Below are 17,160 nucleotides of genomic sequence, written 5' to 3' on the forward strand. Positions count from 1 at the left end.
AAAGGAGATCAGCAGTCAAGTCATTTCCCAACCAAGAAGCACACTAAATGAGAGCTCAGTGCTCTGCCTGGAAAGGTACTAACCACAGCCATGATCAGCCAAAGTTCTCAGCAGCGTCAATCACCTGCTCCTCTGAAGTCAGTGAAGTGACGCTGATTTATGGCAGCCAAGGATTCGGGCTCACTGCTACTTATTCAACTCTAAATGTTCTCCTAGCAGAGATGTGTCAATTATTTGTGGTTCTAGAGAGAGACACAATGGTACCATTCTGCATCCTATCATCTTTTTAGAGCAGAGAGACTAAGGAATGAACATGCTTGTGTCCAAACACATCACTACGGCTTATTTTAAATATCTCATTGTACAACAATGACTTAGAAAGAGAATAAATTCTCTTGCATTCCTGGAAAGCTGCAGTTGCACACTCAAGTGATCCTCTTTAAAAGAAGATTTCTCCCATTACCGGGAGAGATACTCTCCCTCCTCGCCTCTCTTCAGATGTCCCCTTTTTCCTCCTAGGACAGATCTAAGAGCTGGTTTGTCTGAAGCACCATTCTATGCAAAGCACCATAACTAACAGCCTCACAGCAACAAGATGTCTACTTTTAAGATTTCTGCCTATATGATGCCAGTACTTGAAACCCACAGGCATCTTTTGATTGATTTGGGTGTGGACCAGGGCCCTGGTTGTCAAGGCAGAGTCTTAAAAAGCAGGTTGTTGTAAAACAAATAGGTTTTCATTACGTTCATTTCTAAGGATTTGGAAATGATTGGGCAATGAAACTCATGGGCTGTGCAGTCAGCTACAAATTAGTTTTTCATTGATAAGATACTATTTTTTTTTCTCCTTTCTTGAAGCATCTCCACTCATCAGGAGAGGTTGCATCCCTTCTCCTGTGACATATGACCAGCAAATGTTTTCCATGCTCAGGCTCTCTATTACTCTCTGTGCATTCTGTTTGCATGGCACACATTGCTCCATCATGACAGACTGGGTCCTGGGAGAGGGAGCCAAGCAGGCAGCTCAACACCTGATTAGGAAACTGAGCTCTAACATGTCAGCTCTTGAGAGATTTGGCACTTTCTGTAGGGAGGTAATTTGAGTGGGTTTTGCCTTCTCCTCTTAGCTTTTACAAGGACATTATTTGGTACAAAGTGTACAGACCATGTTAGAGAAAATCCCATCAGGAATTCTTAAAGGTCTTTCTCCTGTTCCCCATGAAGACCAGTGTAATGTAATTTAGAGAAAGGTATTGTCGTGGTTTAAACCAAGTCCCCCAATTCCCGGAGAATTAGGAAGGAAAATCCAAAGAATGTAGCCCCCACGGATTCAGATAAGAACGGTTTAATAGCTAAGGCATAACATAAAACACCACTGCCATTACTACTACAAATAATAATGATACAGCAAGCAACAAGTGAAGATAATACAACACCCCACCAGCCACTGACCCATAACTCACTCCACCCTGCCCGGCCAAGCACCACATGCTCCCTCCTCCATTTTTCTTCTGAGCTCCACCCCTCCAGCTCTCTCTCCCAGTTGCCTCCTGGGCATCACGTGCTATGGTATGGAATACCTCATTGGCCAGCCTGGGTCAGGTGTCCTGTCTCTCCTTCCTCCTGGCCTCCCCTCCTGCACCTGGCTGGAGCACCTGCTCAGAAAAGGCCCTGAACAAAAACACCCTCAAAACATGCTTTCTATCAGCAACTGTTCCCAGCCCAGAAGTCAAAACACAGCACTGCACCAGCCACAAGAAGGAGAAAAATGACTGCTACGGCTGAACCCATGACAGGTATACAGACCCTGATCAAGAGCAGAGGAATACCCCATTCCTGGAGAAGCATTCCTAAACTTAACCTGAATGTGGGACTTCTCAGTAGATGGCTTTGTTGAAGAGCATTTTAAAGGGCTGTTAGTAAAGGCATTGGACTGTCACCATGGTTAGCTTTGGGGTCTTTTCTCTTTTAGCACAGCCAGACGTTCTGACTGGTTTCTGGCACTCACCAGTGATTCCTGGAAGTAACTCCAGGATGCTGCTAAGGATTAAAATGCAAATTATTCCTTCCTTCAGAAATGCTCTGAAACAAGTTGTCCTGAGGATCGCATTAAGCTGGAGAAGTGCCGGGCCTGTGTTTCACCTGGGAAAAAAACCCAGGCTTTAACGGAGTGACAGTGATTTGTGCCAGCTAAAGACTTGTTGTGGGATTTGGCCACTTACATTCAGGGAGAAGAAATCTTCTGCTTTTTCTCTTCTGATCTTTCAAATTACCTCTGTAATTTTTCCCCAAGTTATGTGTGCTCAGTGTGTTCTGTCGATGTGAGAAGTGGTAATGTCACTCTGCTAGGAGTTTTATGGTTCACAGAAGGTAGGATTTGTATTGAGATAGACAGATAGATGGATGTCTGGTGCCTGAACACAATGTATTACAGAGATTGACCCAAAATTTTCAACACTAAAATCCCAAACGATAGACTAAGGGTATCTCTGGGAGATTTCAGATGGATTTTGTCTCTTTTCTCTGATTAATATAAGCCTTTAGAAGTGTATCATCCCTGTCCCTTTGCCCAAATAATTGCAGAAGATCAGAGTAAAGAAGGATCATGAGCAGATAAGTAGTCTTCATTTTCTCAGGTGTCAATGTAAAAGGAGGTCAGACATGGCACACTGGGAAGAATACACTGTTAGGGGGTTCTGATTTGCATTCAGATAAAGAACTGTTCACCATGAAAAAGAAGGCAGCAAATCCTGTGCATGTGGCAAACACAGGAAGGGTAGCAGTGATGTTCATGTCCCACCGATAAGCCAGGCTGGGGGCCACATTGAGATCTGGGTTCTCTCAGTACATGAGGGGAAAAGGGAACGGAGCAGAAGTGCCAGCTGATGGGAGCGGTAGGGACAGCACCCTGCCAGGCTGCCTGCAGAGCCTGGAGCTGCCTCCTAATGAACGGAAGCGGCTGGTCACAACTGGAGGCGAGCTGTTCCCCATTTGTTTGTGCTCCTCGGAGTGGCAGGGATCCGCTCTCCATCAGAATAATCCAATTAACAAAATGATTCATATTAGCAGGCACATCTGTCTGAGGCCAGAGCAGAACCCTGGTGTTAGTTTAATAAATGGTGTTCATTAAACTCAACTGAAAATATAATCTGGAGAGACTGATGGGGTGAACAGAGCAAAGAATAAGCAAAAGAAGTTAGCAATTATCAGATGTCATTTGTTCTACTGTTACCACGGAATTGGGGCTTGTTTGTTGAAATCTTAATTTCATTTAGCTGGGGCAGAATCCATCAGAGAAGCTTATGCTGCAGCTATGATTCCTGTTTGTCAGACCTTGGTAGGGAATGGGGCATTTTTCTTTTCCTGTTTTCAATCAAACCAAGCATTGATGAAGCACAGAGCCCAGCAGAGAGCCCAAGGGCAGGAAAGATGGAGGGAGCACCCTTGTCTTTGCCATGGAAAGACCACTGAGTAAAGTTCCCTGTGCTGCAGTGCAGAGGACGTGGGTAGCACACGACAGGGACACTCGACAATACCCATGCAGCACCAATTGTAGATATTCTCAGATCCTCTGCCATTTTCCCTTCATACCAAGGGGATTTATAAACACTCCTCATTTGCCTTCAGGAGCATTTTACACTCTATAGGTGCCAGTGGAAAAGACTCTACAAAGGTTGAGATATTCCCGGTGGCCAGGTCAGGGAAATTCCTAGCAGCCGTGCTCTGGTGGCTGACCAAGATGGCTCAGCATCAACTTGTGGAGCACAGGGGTGGAGACACAGGTACTGGTGTGCTCCAGGCAGCCCACATGTTCAGAGCTCATCCATCAAGGTCCCAGCCACCTCCCTCAAACACAACTTACACCCTGTTGTTTGGCATCAGCATTCCTGGCCATAAGGCTTCACATGAAACATTGAATCTAGAGGGCTTGTTCTTGGGAGGGGGAGCTGCCTTCCCCATTTCCCGTTGAGCAGAGACAGGCTTCTTGGGCCTGACGTACAGAAATTTATGGTCAGCACTTGAAGATTAGCTGGACAACCTGGGTTTTGTGAGTTGCTTTGGTGTTGTTTAGTTTTAACTTCTCCCCATAGGTATTCAAATGGTCTTTGGTGTACCCCAGAGGAAGGCAAAGAAAGGCTTTTATATTTATAGACTTGCCAGGGCAGCGCTAAAGTCCCAGCCAGTCAGAAAAAATCAAAAGAATAATAGAGGAAAAGGGAAACCTTGACCTCATAAGCTTTCAGCGTTGATTAGTTTGTTGGTGTCAGGAACCTTTTCTTGTTCAGGGCAGAGTAGATGTGAAATTATTTCTTTCCCCCCCTTCTCTGTAATCTTCCTCCTCTACTCCCATGGGGAAGAAGGAGCCAGTACCTGCCTTCCTGGAGTTCTGCTTCAGAGGAAGCAAGTGAATGGACCTGCACACTAGCAGTGAGGGCTAGTTTCGTTTATTTCAGAGGCTCATCTTCTCAATGTGCCCTTTGCCAAGAAGCTGGGTGCCTTCAATTTCCCTTTAAACTGTCTGAGAATCAATTGCAGACATGAGCTTCTCTGGAGATAGTCTAAGGTTTATCTTGCTCTGGAGAGTGCAGGAGAGGGGGAGAGAGTTGCAGAGACTGGCAGCATCTTTCTGACATTTGCTATGGACCCCACCATCACTAGCAGGCTTCATTCACAGCTATGGAAGAGGGTGAGACTTGCATTCAATCCCACCACTACCCCCTCACTCAGGTAAAACCCTAACCCTTAGGCACAGGGAGGAGCATAAAGGCTTAGGCTAACATGACCCTGTCCTTTGTAGGAGACTGGTGAGAAATTCACTGAGTTAATTGCAGCACAGAAAACATCAACTGACATCTCACCAAGGGCTTGGGTGAAATGAGCTCTTGGGTCTCACCTTGGTTCCTCGTAAACACATCTCTATAACATGTAAGCCCTGACTGCTACTCACGTTGGCAAGGGCATTTGAGACCTGAGGACTAGAAGAGGGAAGAGAGGTGAGAACCTGCTGTGCCCCTGGGGTAGCCTCTCTAGGCACATAGGCCATTGAAAGCTCTCACTGACGAAATCTATCCATAGCCATCTTTCTTTGTCATGTTGGTACTGAAAATGTAAACAAAGCAAAATAAAACAATCCAAATTTACATTATATAGATCATAGTCTTAGAAATTATGAGAACAGGTATTAATCCTTTCTGCAGTTCTTTCGAGGTCTTCTGAGGTCTTTTGAGAAAATTGCAGTATCTCAAGCAACTACAGTATTTTCCTGAGTCTCAAATCAATGAGACCATTAATATTAGCATTAGGAAGTGAAATTGTGGACATGAAACTGGAACATCACACTCCCCTCTACAGCTTAAGGTCATGGCCACACTTCAGCTTTTAGATCAGCTATGGTTTTCACTTCCAGATGGTCAGTGTCTCCCCCACCACCTCGCTTCTGTCAGCTGAATGGCTTGTGTGATAGCTTCCTGATGAGTTTAAAGTCAGCTAGACCAGCAGTGACCCACTGTATCAGTCACTTGAGGTGAACAGATTCCTTGAAATTAAAACAGGTTACAAAGCAAAGCTCAGCAGCAGAGCTGAAGGGGTCCAGCCTTGGGGTTCATCCATGTGTGATCAGGGAATGATGGCATATCCAGCCAGCACAGCTGCAGGCACAAGGGGATAGGCTTCATAAGCATAGGCTGATGATGAATCAGAAACCCAGAGGACAGAGACTGATCAGACTCCACTGGATGCAAATGGAATTTGGGGTTTATTTTCAATACTTTTTTCAAAGCATATTGAAGTAATCTTATGAACTTGCCATCATGGGAATGAAGGAATCAGCACATTGGTTTTCAATGCTTTAAAAGCAACAACAAAAAAAATCGTTTTGTTTTGGTTTTCTTTTTAAATTCTCAGACAAAAAGTTTTGATTATTTTTAAAGCAATCATAATGTTTGACTGATCACCTGCATTTTCCACCAAGAAAGGCTTTGAACAAAAATGTGATCTAGCTCTAAATTAGAACCATATAAATACCTCAGCTATAGCAGTGAAATGAGTCACATACATAAGTCACACACATAAGTGTTTTCAGAATCAAATTCTGAGATACTAAAATTTGCCATGAGCTGTGAATACTTCAGAGACGGAAACTGCTCCAACTACAGGGAGGAATTCTTGTCATCTCTTTCTAAAACTCAGAAAGAGTTACCATCTCCTTAGCAAAAGTATCTTCTTTCACAAACATACAGAATGTAGCTTCAGGAACGTGTTAGGCTTTTTTTTTAACAAAAAAAAATTAGTAACATTTAATAATTAATAGAACTATGTAAGCTTATTAAGTCATCGTGGGCTTTAAGCAATTTGAAATACTTGGGGCACTGATTTCTACCTTGCTGCTCCTCACTGGAGGTACATTAGAGTTTTAGTGCAATTAAAATGAAGCAGGAAATATTTTTAGCTAATTGCACTGTGCACCTTGAAGGTAATTTGAAGCTGCAGGCAAAAAAAATAAAATATCAGAAGAAGTAATTGAGTGTTGCAAGCTGAGAGTACACGTTCCTAGCTGCATTCTGATTTAGAGGGGTGTAGAGGGTAGGGGAGGTGCTGAACAGGCTTGGCAGAAAAAGGCTGAAATCTCACCCCTGGGGAATGGTCCTGTTATAGAAGCAGACCCAGAAGTGCAAGGCTTCTTGTCGGAGATGATGCAAGGTGCACATACTGACATGCAGGGCAGTAATGCCTGTGGATGAGTATTTGATGTGCTCGGGGAAGTCTTGCATGATAGTGGGGCACAAGGTGACCCCACCACTCCAGCTATGGGAAGGCCAGGTATCTCTTGTCTCCTTGCCACTGGCTCTGGGAATCACTGAGGACCCCTGCCAGGGTTTTGAGCTGGGAGAATTGGGGTCTTCTCTTTTCCTGGATGCAACCCAATAGAAGCACCACCCTAAAAACTCCTTTTGCTCCTGGTGAGCAATTACAGACCCAATTCCTCATCCCCATCCTGGCAGATACCTGTGTGCTGTAGTGTCTCAAGGTAGGCATTTGAGACCCAGGTAGGGTGTATCAGGCAACCTGCATGGAGGTCACTGGCAGCATAACTCTACTTGATGAGATCCATATGATGGGCTTCATTAGCAGTCTTGAGATCATCCTGGGAGGTGCTGTTGTCTGGTGGGGAAAAGGAAGGGGGGAATGGGTATAGCATCTCTATCTAACTCTCAGCAATAAGAACAGGAGAGTGAAGCATTGGGTTCATCAGCATTTTGATAAGCTCGAATCAATCTACAAGGGGAAAAAAGCAAAATCAGAGGATACTCGGCACAGAAGCTCACTTACAGCTTCCCAATTAAATTTGGTTCTCAACCATGTACATTTTTTTAATTAAACTGTTTGTACAATGCTCAGGAGATAGCAAACGCCTTGAGGCCCCCTTGTAATAAAGAACCTTTCATTATGTGCAGAAAGGTAGCTACTACCAAGCTTAATTTCTTCTCCCACCTAATGTTCACCAGCAGCAAAAACAGGAGCAAGTGCTCTGTATGAGGCAGGGCAAATACTCCTTGGCGCATGAAACCCACCAAGCTGGCCATCAGGAGTGAAACAAGCTACAGGCTTTGCTGGAAAAGTAGCCGCATAACATACGTTTGAACTTTACCATCACTGCTTCCCAACATGACCCGAGTTTATTTCAACTGGCCTTTGCCTGCAAAGTCCTTGGTTGGTAAAACACAGCTGAGAGAGCAATAGGGAGCCATAGGTATGTTTACATGAGCAAGTAAATGCTGGATATCGCTGAGGAAGGCAACTGGGGCTGTGAATGCTCAGCCCTTTTCCCTATTTCCATATATTTTATAGCCCTAATTTCCCTATTGCAACCCTGGTTCTGGGCAGACTGGAGCTCCATTCTGCACCAGCCCACCCTGCATCCTGGTTCTGTCCTATTGCAGCCCAGCTCTTCCTCCCAACACACATCTCTTTTGGGGTGTCTCCACAACCTGTAATCCCCATCATACTCTTGCCACCATCAGGGACAGGATGAGAAAAAGCAATACCATGACGGGAACCAGAGACGTTATCTGACTGTCCAGGTTGGCTTCTCCATGAGTGGCTGCTCCATTGTGGTGCTTTTTCATCTGCTGCTTGAGACTAATGGCTCTAGAAAAACAGATAAATCAGAGATGACATAGCTATTGCTGCTTGACATTTTTTCATCAAAATGGCTGGGGGAGGGGAGGGTGACCAAAAAGTGACATTTTGACCAAACGGGATGTTTCTGCAGCAAATTTACATTCTAGCAGATTAAAAAAAAAAAATGCCAACAGCAGAAAAAACAAAACTGTCTTGATTAAAAATGTTGGCCTTCAAAAACACTAAATTCCTGTTAGAAATTGACTGGATTTCAGATTGATTAAAAAAAGACAAAAATTAATCCGTTCCTCTGGCTGTCTCCCCCACCCCAGATTTGTTTTGGGTTTTAACTTAAATATTCACAGGAAAGAAAGCCAAAATAATGACAATTTTCCCCAGGAAAATAATTATCATTTTTCAACTAGCTCTTAATGTAACATAGTTAAATGAGAACAATCCTAGTAACAACACTGCACAGCAAGTAAGTCATATGATTATTTGAAGAAAGGGCACTGCGATTTAAGAGCTAATTTTTATCATCACCTTTAATATATAAAAAGGAAAAATGAGACAGGGTCTCCAAGCATCCTAAAAAGACACCCCAGAAAACATTAGCATTTGAAATGCTGGACTCCCATCTCCCTGTTAGATCACAATAGCTTCTCTGTCTGTACATGTTTAATTGTCTCTGTTAATATGTATGTATAGTACCTCTGTATGTATACATATGTATGATATGTATGTGTGCATATTCATGTATATAAAGATTCATATATAAAATCTGTCTCTTTTTTAACCTTCAGATGTTAGAACTGAGTCATCCAACAAAAACATTCTTTCCCCCTTCCCCCTAAAAATAGCATCCCAAGAGTTCAGGTGAATGTATTGATTATGAACAGCCCTCATTTAATCCTAGCATGGATGCAAAGTCCCCTTCACTACATTGTCCTTCCCACTCTAAAACATTTGGGCTCCTGATCTTGAACTCCCCATGACAGCCTTTGCAGTGGTTGCCACAGGGATGGAGCCTGTTTTGGAGGGCTCTGTCTCTTGCCTCCACCTCTGCCCAGCAGTCATGTAGGAACCAGGGAAGGGGACATGGGTGCAGATTGGTGTCAGGGTATGGTGAAGAGGAGGGCTGAGTCAGAGGGAAAGAGAAACAGTGCAGCATTGGAAGAAAGTTGGTGCAGAGGCATAAAACAGAGAGAGAAATTGCTATAGAAACAAGGAAAAGGCAAGGGAGAAAAACATTGGTTGGAATTTTAACAATATTGATCAGCCTCAGATGCAATAGCTGTAAAGATCTGTCACCTGCAGGGAAAATATCTCCATAGCCTGATTATAGGTGTACTAGGGCACAGACTCCAGCAGATGGAAGGATAGGATCCTGACTGCAGGTTTGGATGGCCTTACAAACACACATTCATGTGTGTATATGTGTAAACAGAGCATAAAGGTAAAGAAGTCTACATATGTGGCGGGCACATGAGCAATGCTCAGCACAGGAAGAGAGCACAGGAGGCTGCTCGTTTGGTACTGGAAAAAGTGATGGCCTTTGAGTTTCTTCAGAGGGAGAAGAAACTCCTTGTCTCCAAAGCAACACATTAAAAGGGATAGAGAAGGTGATCCATGGAGACTTGACTAGGAAGGACTAGGGGGAAAGGCACAGTAATAGCAAGAGAAGTAGGAGGTAGCAGATTTCTGCAGTAGAAGAAGTTCAACATGGTAGCTGACCGTGATGAAGGCAGCACTGGGCCAATTCTGTGGTCCTGCAAAGACAAAGAGCAATCCTGCAGCTGTAACCGGTTGTATCTGCAAGCTTAGCAGATGCATTCATATCCTGACAGCAGGTAGATGACCTGAGAGGTGTGTGCATACACGTAGCAGTCCCTATGCTATATGGTGAAAGTCACAGAGCACAGGAGCTGTGTACTTTCAAAGGAGATCTTATGTGGTTTCTTAGCTCATAAAGCTTTTAGGAAAAACATGACCACTTGCTTTCAAAAGTTCATTGTACATATGGACACAAATATTGGTTCATGTAACAGCTTGGCTTTGCCACACTAACAAGAATAGCCATCCTTCTCACATTGAAGCTGGGCAGTAATTTGCTCAGATGGAGATACCTGCATCTTGAATTCCGTCATTAGGACTTCATGCCATGATCTCAATATAAGGTTCAAGGGGAATAGTTTCAGGCTTCATTTATATGCTTCAAAGAAGAAGCTGGCTTGGAAGAGTGTTGGCGTTTACCAGATGTATTTGGCTATGGTTTACTCAGTGGAGCAACTTCTTAATCAGTGTTACCTGCAGCAAAGATACTTTTCTTAATCTGTCTTTGTGCACAAACCCTGACTGCTTGGGAAGTATGCTGCTTTTTTACCTCTGAGGCACCATATATGAACTAGGGTGTATATACTTGTCTTCATAACCTTAACACTTTTACCCACAAATTTACTTCAGCAATACCCAAAGGTTATATCTATTCCCAGAAAAGTGAATTGCTTTCCTTTAACAGATGAGTTTGGCTGGTGTTCAGCTTATCTAACACAGATGCTTAACTTGCTGTTCAATTTCAGACCACTGATGAAGCAGTCCTCATAAAATAGGTATCTAACTCCTATGCCTAGTCAACAGAGAAACGCATTTGCCTCTGTAGCCTTCCAGAAGAAGTCTGTCTGCCCAAGTTTGAGGCCTGAAAAAGGGATTGTGTACTTGAAACCCTGTTTCATCTAACTCACTTAATCAACCTACATATATTGCTGTTTATTACAAATCTTGCCTAAACTCGGGTACAACATCTGTGTGGGCAAGATGTGTCCCTAAAGACCATCGTAGTCTTTTCTCTACTGACTAGGGAGGTGCTGTAGACCCATGTTTTCAAAGGATTGCTGCATTTGGTGCTTGAAATACAGACACGAGTGAGGCAGACAGGACGATCACATGTGGCTTTTATGTGAAACTACATTTTCTGGGGTTTTTTTGTTGTTGTTCTTTCAGCTTCAGCAAGTCCTAATCCTTCACCTCTACATATATGTTTGTGTGTATGTACATGTGTCACATCCACAGTGTCTGAGGGTGTATGCAGAAGACAGGCAGAGGGAAGATAGTAACCCTTCCAAAGCCACTGGTGAAGGGCTGACCAGCCTGGTCTTTCCCGCTCCACCCTTAAGGGAAAATACTTTCCCCAGTCAAGATTATGTCAAAGAACCACTTCTCATCTTGGTAGTTGCCTGGGGTTTGCAAACACCATTGCCCATGGTGCTGCTATGCCTGGCACTGCAGCCAACACCATCACATATTCCAGTCCCAGACTGGAGATGTGTGCTGCTGCCACTTCCTGGGGATAGAGCAGGAAACTATTTGTTCTGGCAGATATCTCCCATTCCTGCTGCCTCCTTGTTCAATTCAGGGGAGCAAAGCCTGTTAGCACCTTTCCTCATAAATCCTAATCCATGTTCCTGACATGGCCAAGGTAAGGAAAGAGACAGGTCTTGCTATGATGGTGCTGCCAGCTTTCCTTCCTCCCCCACCTGCTCTATTTCTTGTGGTATGACACAGCCAAAAAACCCTGAAGGATAAGAGGGATGCTACACAGGCCTTTTTCTCTTCCTCATGCACAGCCTGGACTTGAACAGCTGACATTACTTATCCTTGGATACCCAGAAACACAAGTGACAACAGCTCTACCCTGGGCCATCTTCAAAAAGACAGTTTTCTCCCTCTTGTCTTGTGAAATAACTGTAGACCCAGTCTTTACATCTGCCTTGGGGTTTCCAGTCTTTTTCCTTCACTTAAACTCCAGGAAGCTCCAGTTGACACTTAGAGCTCATCAAGGGGCAGGTCACTGAGGCTAGGCCATCAAGAAAGAGTTGGCTTCAATGAAGACAGCAGCCAACTGTGGGAAAAGTGTGGACCTGAAGCCAGTGCTCAGAGCTGGGGCTTAGTTCAGCATCATCTTTTGTCAGCGGAGCCCAACTGCAGTAGCCAGAAATCATGTTTCATCTCAAAAAAAAAGTATAGAAAGAGTGAAATATAGAAAACCAGAGAAAGAATCTTCTCTAGCCAATGTGCATGACTTCAGGCTGAGAACTGCCAACAGGATTCTTGTAACACCCCAATGCAAGGCGAAATCTCAGTCGTGTGCAGTGACTTTTCAGAAATAGGCTGGGAGGAGAGATATGAGCCCTGCCAAGGGGAGAAAAAGGCAATACCTGACGAACAGGGTGCAGAGCTACTGACTGAGACAAGTGTACTCTTGTGTGCAGTGATTTTTGGTATTTACTGAGGCAAAACTCACTGGGCCGATAAAGGGATATTTTCCTTTGTAGGAAAGGAACAGGGTGTTTCTGGAGATTGTAGCAACCAGCCCATGGCACTTTCATTTTACTTTTTATTGGTTTTCTTCCTCTCCTCTCCTTTCATCTGCTCTCCTCCTCTCTCTACTCCTTTCCTTTCTTCTTCTCTCTCTTCTCCTTTGCCTTCTTATTCTCTCTTTTTTTGTCTTCTTCTATCTCTTCTCTTCCATTTTCCCTTTCTCTTCCCCTCCTCCTCCCTCTTCCTCTTCCTTTCTCTCCTTTTTTTCCATCATTTTTTAAATTCAGGCCAGAGCCAAACACCAAAGGAGTAAATGTTCTTCTTTTAATGATGCTGACTTAGGGACCATTGTACCATCCAAGTCCTCCTACAAGTCTGCTTCCCACACCATGCCAGCATTGCTGTGTTTCAAAGTGCGCCGTCCTGTGAACTGCTAAATGGACATGCAGCAACGAGCAGCAGTTGCTTTTCTTTTTCTTTTGTTTTATTTTAGTTTTATATTTATTTATTATTATTATTCTCAGTAGCCAAAGCAGCTCTTGGTCTATTACTCCCCCATTTAAAACTTGGGATGTAATTGAATTAGAGCGGTACCTGCTCCAGAGTCCATCCAAAGAAGTGGAAAGGCTCCTGGAGGAGTTTGGCTAGCTGTCCAGCAAAGCCCAGGATGCTGGGGGTGGTGTGGGAAAGGCTGGTGCTAACAAAAGCATTCTGGTTGCCAGCAAATGTATTTATTTTCCAGACTTTGCAAAACAATCTGTGTCTGCGCTCATTCATTCAGTGCATGCTCTCCTCAACAGCCGCTGCATAACTGTTCACTGTTGATCGTGTGTCTACATTTAAGCGTGTGTTTTATGTGTGTGTCTCTGGCTAGGCCTCCTCCATCCTTTTTTTTTCCCTTTTCTTTCTTTTCTTCTTTTTTTTTTTCTTTTCTTTCTGTTCAGTTAGCTTGGTTTGCTCTCTTTTTCTTTTTTTCGTTTTCTATAGTTTAATGGCAAGTATTTCCATTAGATCTTTTTGACTGATGCTGTGTTTGTAACTTTTTTTCAGTTATTATTTTTATATATATCTTCTTTCCCCACCTTTCCCCTGTTCCACACTATATATAAATATATATATAAAAAAAATCTTTTCTTCTTTTGTCATTCAATCAAATTCCAACAAAACCAACCAAGAGCCAGTCAAATCCACCACAGTCTCGCGCTGAGCTAGGAAAAAAGTTCACGTAATGACATGAAAGTGGAGAATACAGTCCCCCAGGCCGTAAGTTCAAATCAACTCGAAGTTGAAAGTGTGACATGATGGCGTCATGTAACAAGCTAAGAATTGGTTGCATGACATGCCGTCAAGTTTCGTGCAGGTGCCGTGATTGAAGCATTTTTCTTGGATGTTGTATCAGTTGATGATTGGCCAGTCATGATCACATGTGCCTTTTTTGACTTTGTGCTGCCACAATTTTTTGCTGTGCTCATTTTCGTTTCGTTTTTGGTGCTTGCAGTGGTTTCTTTATTTGTTGTTTGATTTCTCGTCAGCGTTTTATGCTTCTTTAGATGTCACATAGAAAGAAAAAAAAAGATGGATTCCTAATTATTTAGAAAAAAAAATGGGATTGTTGTAACTACAGATAATTTGGAAAAAAAGAGAGAGAAAAAATGCGTGGTTAATTTTTTTGCACTGAAAATCTTGTGATTAATTTTTTTTTTCCGGAGAATTGGGGGCCTTTTTCAATTGACACCATTTTTTTTTCTTTAGGATATTTCAAAACGCTCTCTAAAAATTAAAAAAAAAAAAAGAGTAATGATAAGTAATGATAGTAACAGTAGTTTGAAAACTATAGCAATGCAAAAAAAACCAACCCCAAGAAAAGCCTCTTTGTATGTCTTTTCAAGAATTCCTAATTCTAAGGTTTCATATTACAGCAACTCCAGCCAAAATTAATCGCTCGGGGGAGGGAGGGAAGGTTTTGAGTGGGAAAAAAACCCATACAGATCAAAAAGCAAAATGCATCTTTTTGTTTACAACTGAAAAAGGGTCCTTGACGAGTGTTTTTATTTTTTTATTCTATTATTATTTTTGGTGTTGTAATTGTTTAGACTGCTGTGTACGGTTTGCTGTTTGTTGAACCAACAGTGTGAAAACCTGCCAGCATGGATTGATATTCCGCATGACACTTTTCCACCAGAGTGGACCTTTTGCAGTTTCTAAGTTTCTTGATGTAATAAATCACCAAGTGTATAAGAAGAACCTGCTTGCTAGAAAGAGATAAGAGCTAATCCTTAATGATTAAGCATCCTACTTAAATGTCAAGCCTAGTCGGATCATGATTACATTTTTTTAAATAACTTTTTTATTTAAGAAATGTTAGCTTTACTTTTTTTAAAAAAAAAAAGTTTATTCCAACAGTCTTCTTTTTATTTAACCTCCTATAAATTGCCTGTTCAAAGTCTTACTTTCTGACATTCACAAAGGAGTAGATGTTATTGGCAGCTATGTCTCCACAGAAAGCTCATACACTGTCATAGATGGCACCCATTAAAATGTAGAACAATTCTTTGTCAATGCCTTTCACACTGCAAAAGCTCATCGAGTGAGATTGTGATCTGGCATTGTAAAGTGTCACTTAAAAATAATTAAAATGCAGCTATCTGCACATACAGATTTAAGTAGACATACCCTACTATTATTTTGATTTATTATTTTCATTACAATTATTAGGAACAATTGTATTTTTCTCTATCATGATCGTGACTACCTTGCTCACTTTGGGTTTGATCCAGTTCTCACTGAAGTCAAGGGGAATATTTCTGTTGACGTTAAGTGGGAGCAGAATCAGAGCCAATGCCTCCAAAAGTAAAACACCAAATCACATGCCCCATCCTGTCCCAATTGAAGGGAGAAGAAAACATCCATGACTTTCAAAAGGAGCAGGATTGGGCCCAAAAGAACAGGCTTGTTTAAAATTTCATTTTCATTTTAGGTCTTTTTTCCCCCAGTTCCAAATATCCCCCCTCCTTCCCTACTTCCTCCTCCCCTTTTTGATTTAATTTGCAATGATCTGCTTCATTTTTTAGGGCAGCAGCTGAATGGGCTACATTTAGAAAAAAAAAGTATATATATATTAAAAAAAAACAGGAACTTTTGGATTACACCTTTGACATATCAGCAAATATCAATCAAGCTGAAGACTTCAGAATTATTCTCTCTTTGATTGTTTAGACTGTAACATTTCTTCAAGGAAAGTATCACATCTGCTGACTTCGAAGGACATGCGCTTGAAAACAAACAAACAAATACATAAGTAAAATCAGAACAGGATCAAGATCAACCAGGATTTCTGAAGAGACACTGATATCACCACAGCGGCTTTTCTTCAAACAGGAGATGCAAACCTGGATACTGGCAAAGGAGTGCCTGTTTGCCACCAAGGATGCGGTTATCATGTGTGACCCATGGTAACAGTCACTGAGCATCTTTATCTGTCATTCCTTAGCTATATGGGGACCAAAGGACAAAACTTTTTACCGCAGACTTGTAGCTGTATGTAAAATATGGAAGTTCTTTCCTTTTCTCTGAGCTGTTCCTAAAACAGTTTTTGAGAGCGATTATAAGAAATATGTAAAAATAAAAAAAAATAATAATAACGCTTAAATGCTTTTAAAACGGCAAGATAATAGTTCTTTGATACTTTGGGAGGTTCTTTGGTTATACATTAATTAGAGTCTATGAAGCTTTCATATGGTTTTCTGTATAATACGTAAGGATTGCGCTGTTAAAGGCAGGTAAGATGGATATCTATGAAAAGCAAAAAAGTAAATAAATAAATACATAAATAAATACATTAAAAGGCATAGAGAAGAGAAAGGAAAGATGGTTGATATTAAATGGAAAACAAAAAAAGGTTTGTAAATGCTTCTAACTCTCCCCATTTAAAATCCTAATAGTTGTACAGAATTTAAAAAAGAAAGTTTAAAATACCTATATAATAGAAAAAATTAGACAACATAAAAAGAAAAAAAATAAAAAAGCAAAAAAAAATAACTACATAGAAGTTAGCGTTAATGCTAAAAACAAAGATGTTGTAGAACTGTAATTTTTTGTAGAGTTTAGATTGAGCATAAATTCCTACTCTCTGCCAATTGCTGTTGGATGCTGTTATTTATCGAGGAGAAAGAGGAGAGAAATGGCTATTTTGGCAGCTTTTTTAACTGCAAGCATTCCAGCTATTAAAAAAATAAACGAAACAAAACTCAATTCTGTAGACAATGCAAATGGGAAAAAAAGAAAAAAAAAACAGCTGTCTTTTTATCAGACGTTAGTTCTAACTTGAACAATGAAACACAGCTAAACGCTTCATGTCTTCATGATCTGCTGTCCGCAAAATTCCCATCATCCTATGCTTTAGTAGCTTCCATATTTGCTCTAGAAACCTTCAGGGCAAGGTGTTAGCCTAGAACCTTAATCTTAAAAAATAAAAAAAAATAATAAAAAAAATAAAAAAAGAAAAAATAAACAAAAAAAAACATAAGGAAACAATCTCTTTGAAGAACTTCTGAAACTGTTTACAAGGAATTTTGAAAAAACAGGGGGATGTTTAAAAAAAATAAAGATGCTGGCTCTGTTTCTCTGTAAATAAATTTGCATATTTTGTAGGACTTTTAATTGTAATGATAGAGAAAAAACAAGGAAAACTATTTAATGAAAGCACGATATTTATCTTTGGTA

General features: G+C 41.5%; 1 protein-coding gene across 1 annotated transcript in view; it reads left to right on the forward strand.

Moving 5' to 3' along the window:
- Positions 1–15,545, forward strand: part of CELF4 (CUGBP Elav-like family member 4) — a 709,268-nt gene extending 693,723 nt beyond the window's left edge. Inside the window, exon 13 of the mRNA XM_034072597.1 lies at positions 15,510–15,545. The gene's annotated coding sequence lies outside the window, so the exon portion shown is untranslated. The remainder of the gene's footprint in view (positions 1–15,509) is intronic.
- The last annotated feature ends 1,615 nt before the right edge of the window (positions 15,546–17,160 follow it).

Source organism: Melopsittacus undulatus, chromosome Z (genome assembly GCF_012275295.1).
Source record: "Melopsittacus undulatus isolate bMelUnd1 chromosome Z, bMelUnd1.mat.Z, whole genome shotgun sequence".
NCBI lineage: Eukaryota > Metazoa > Chordata > Aves > Psittaciformes > Psittaculidae > Melopsittacus > Melopsittacus undulatus.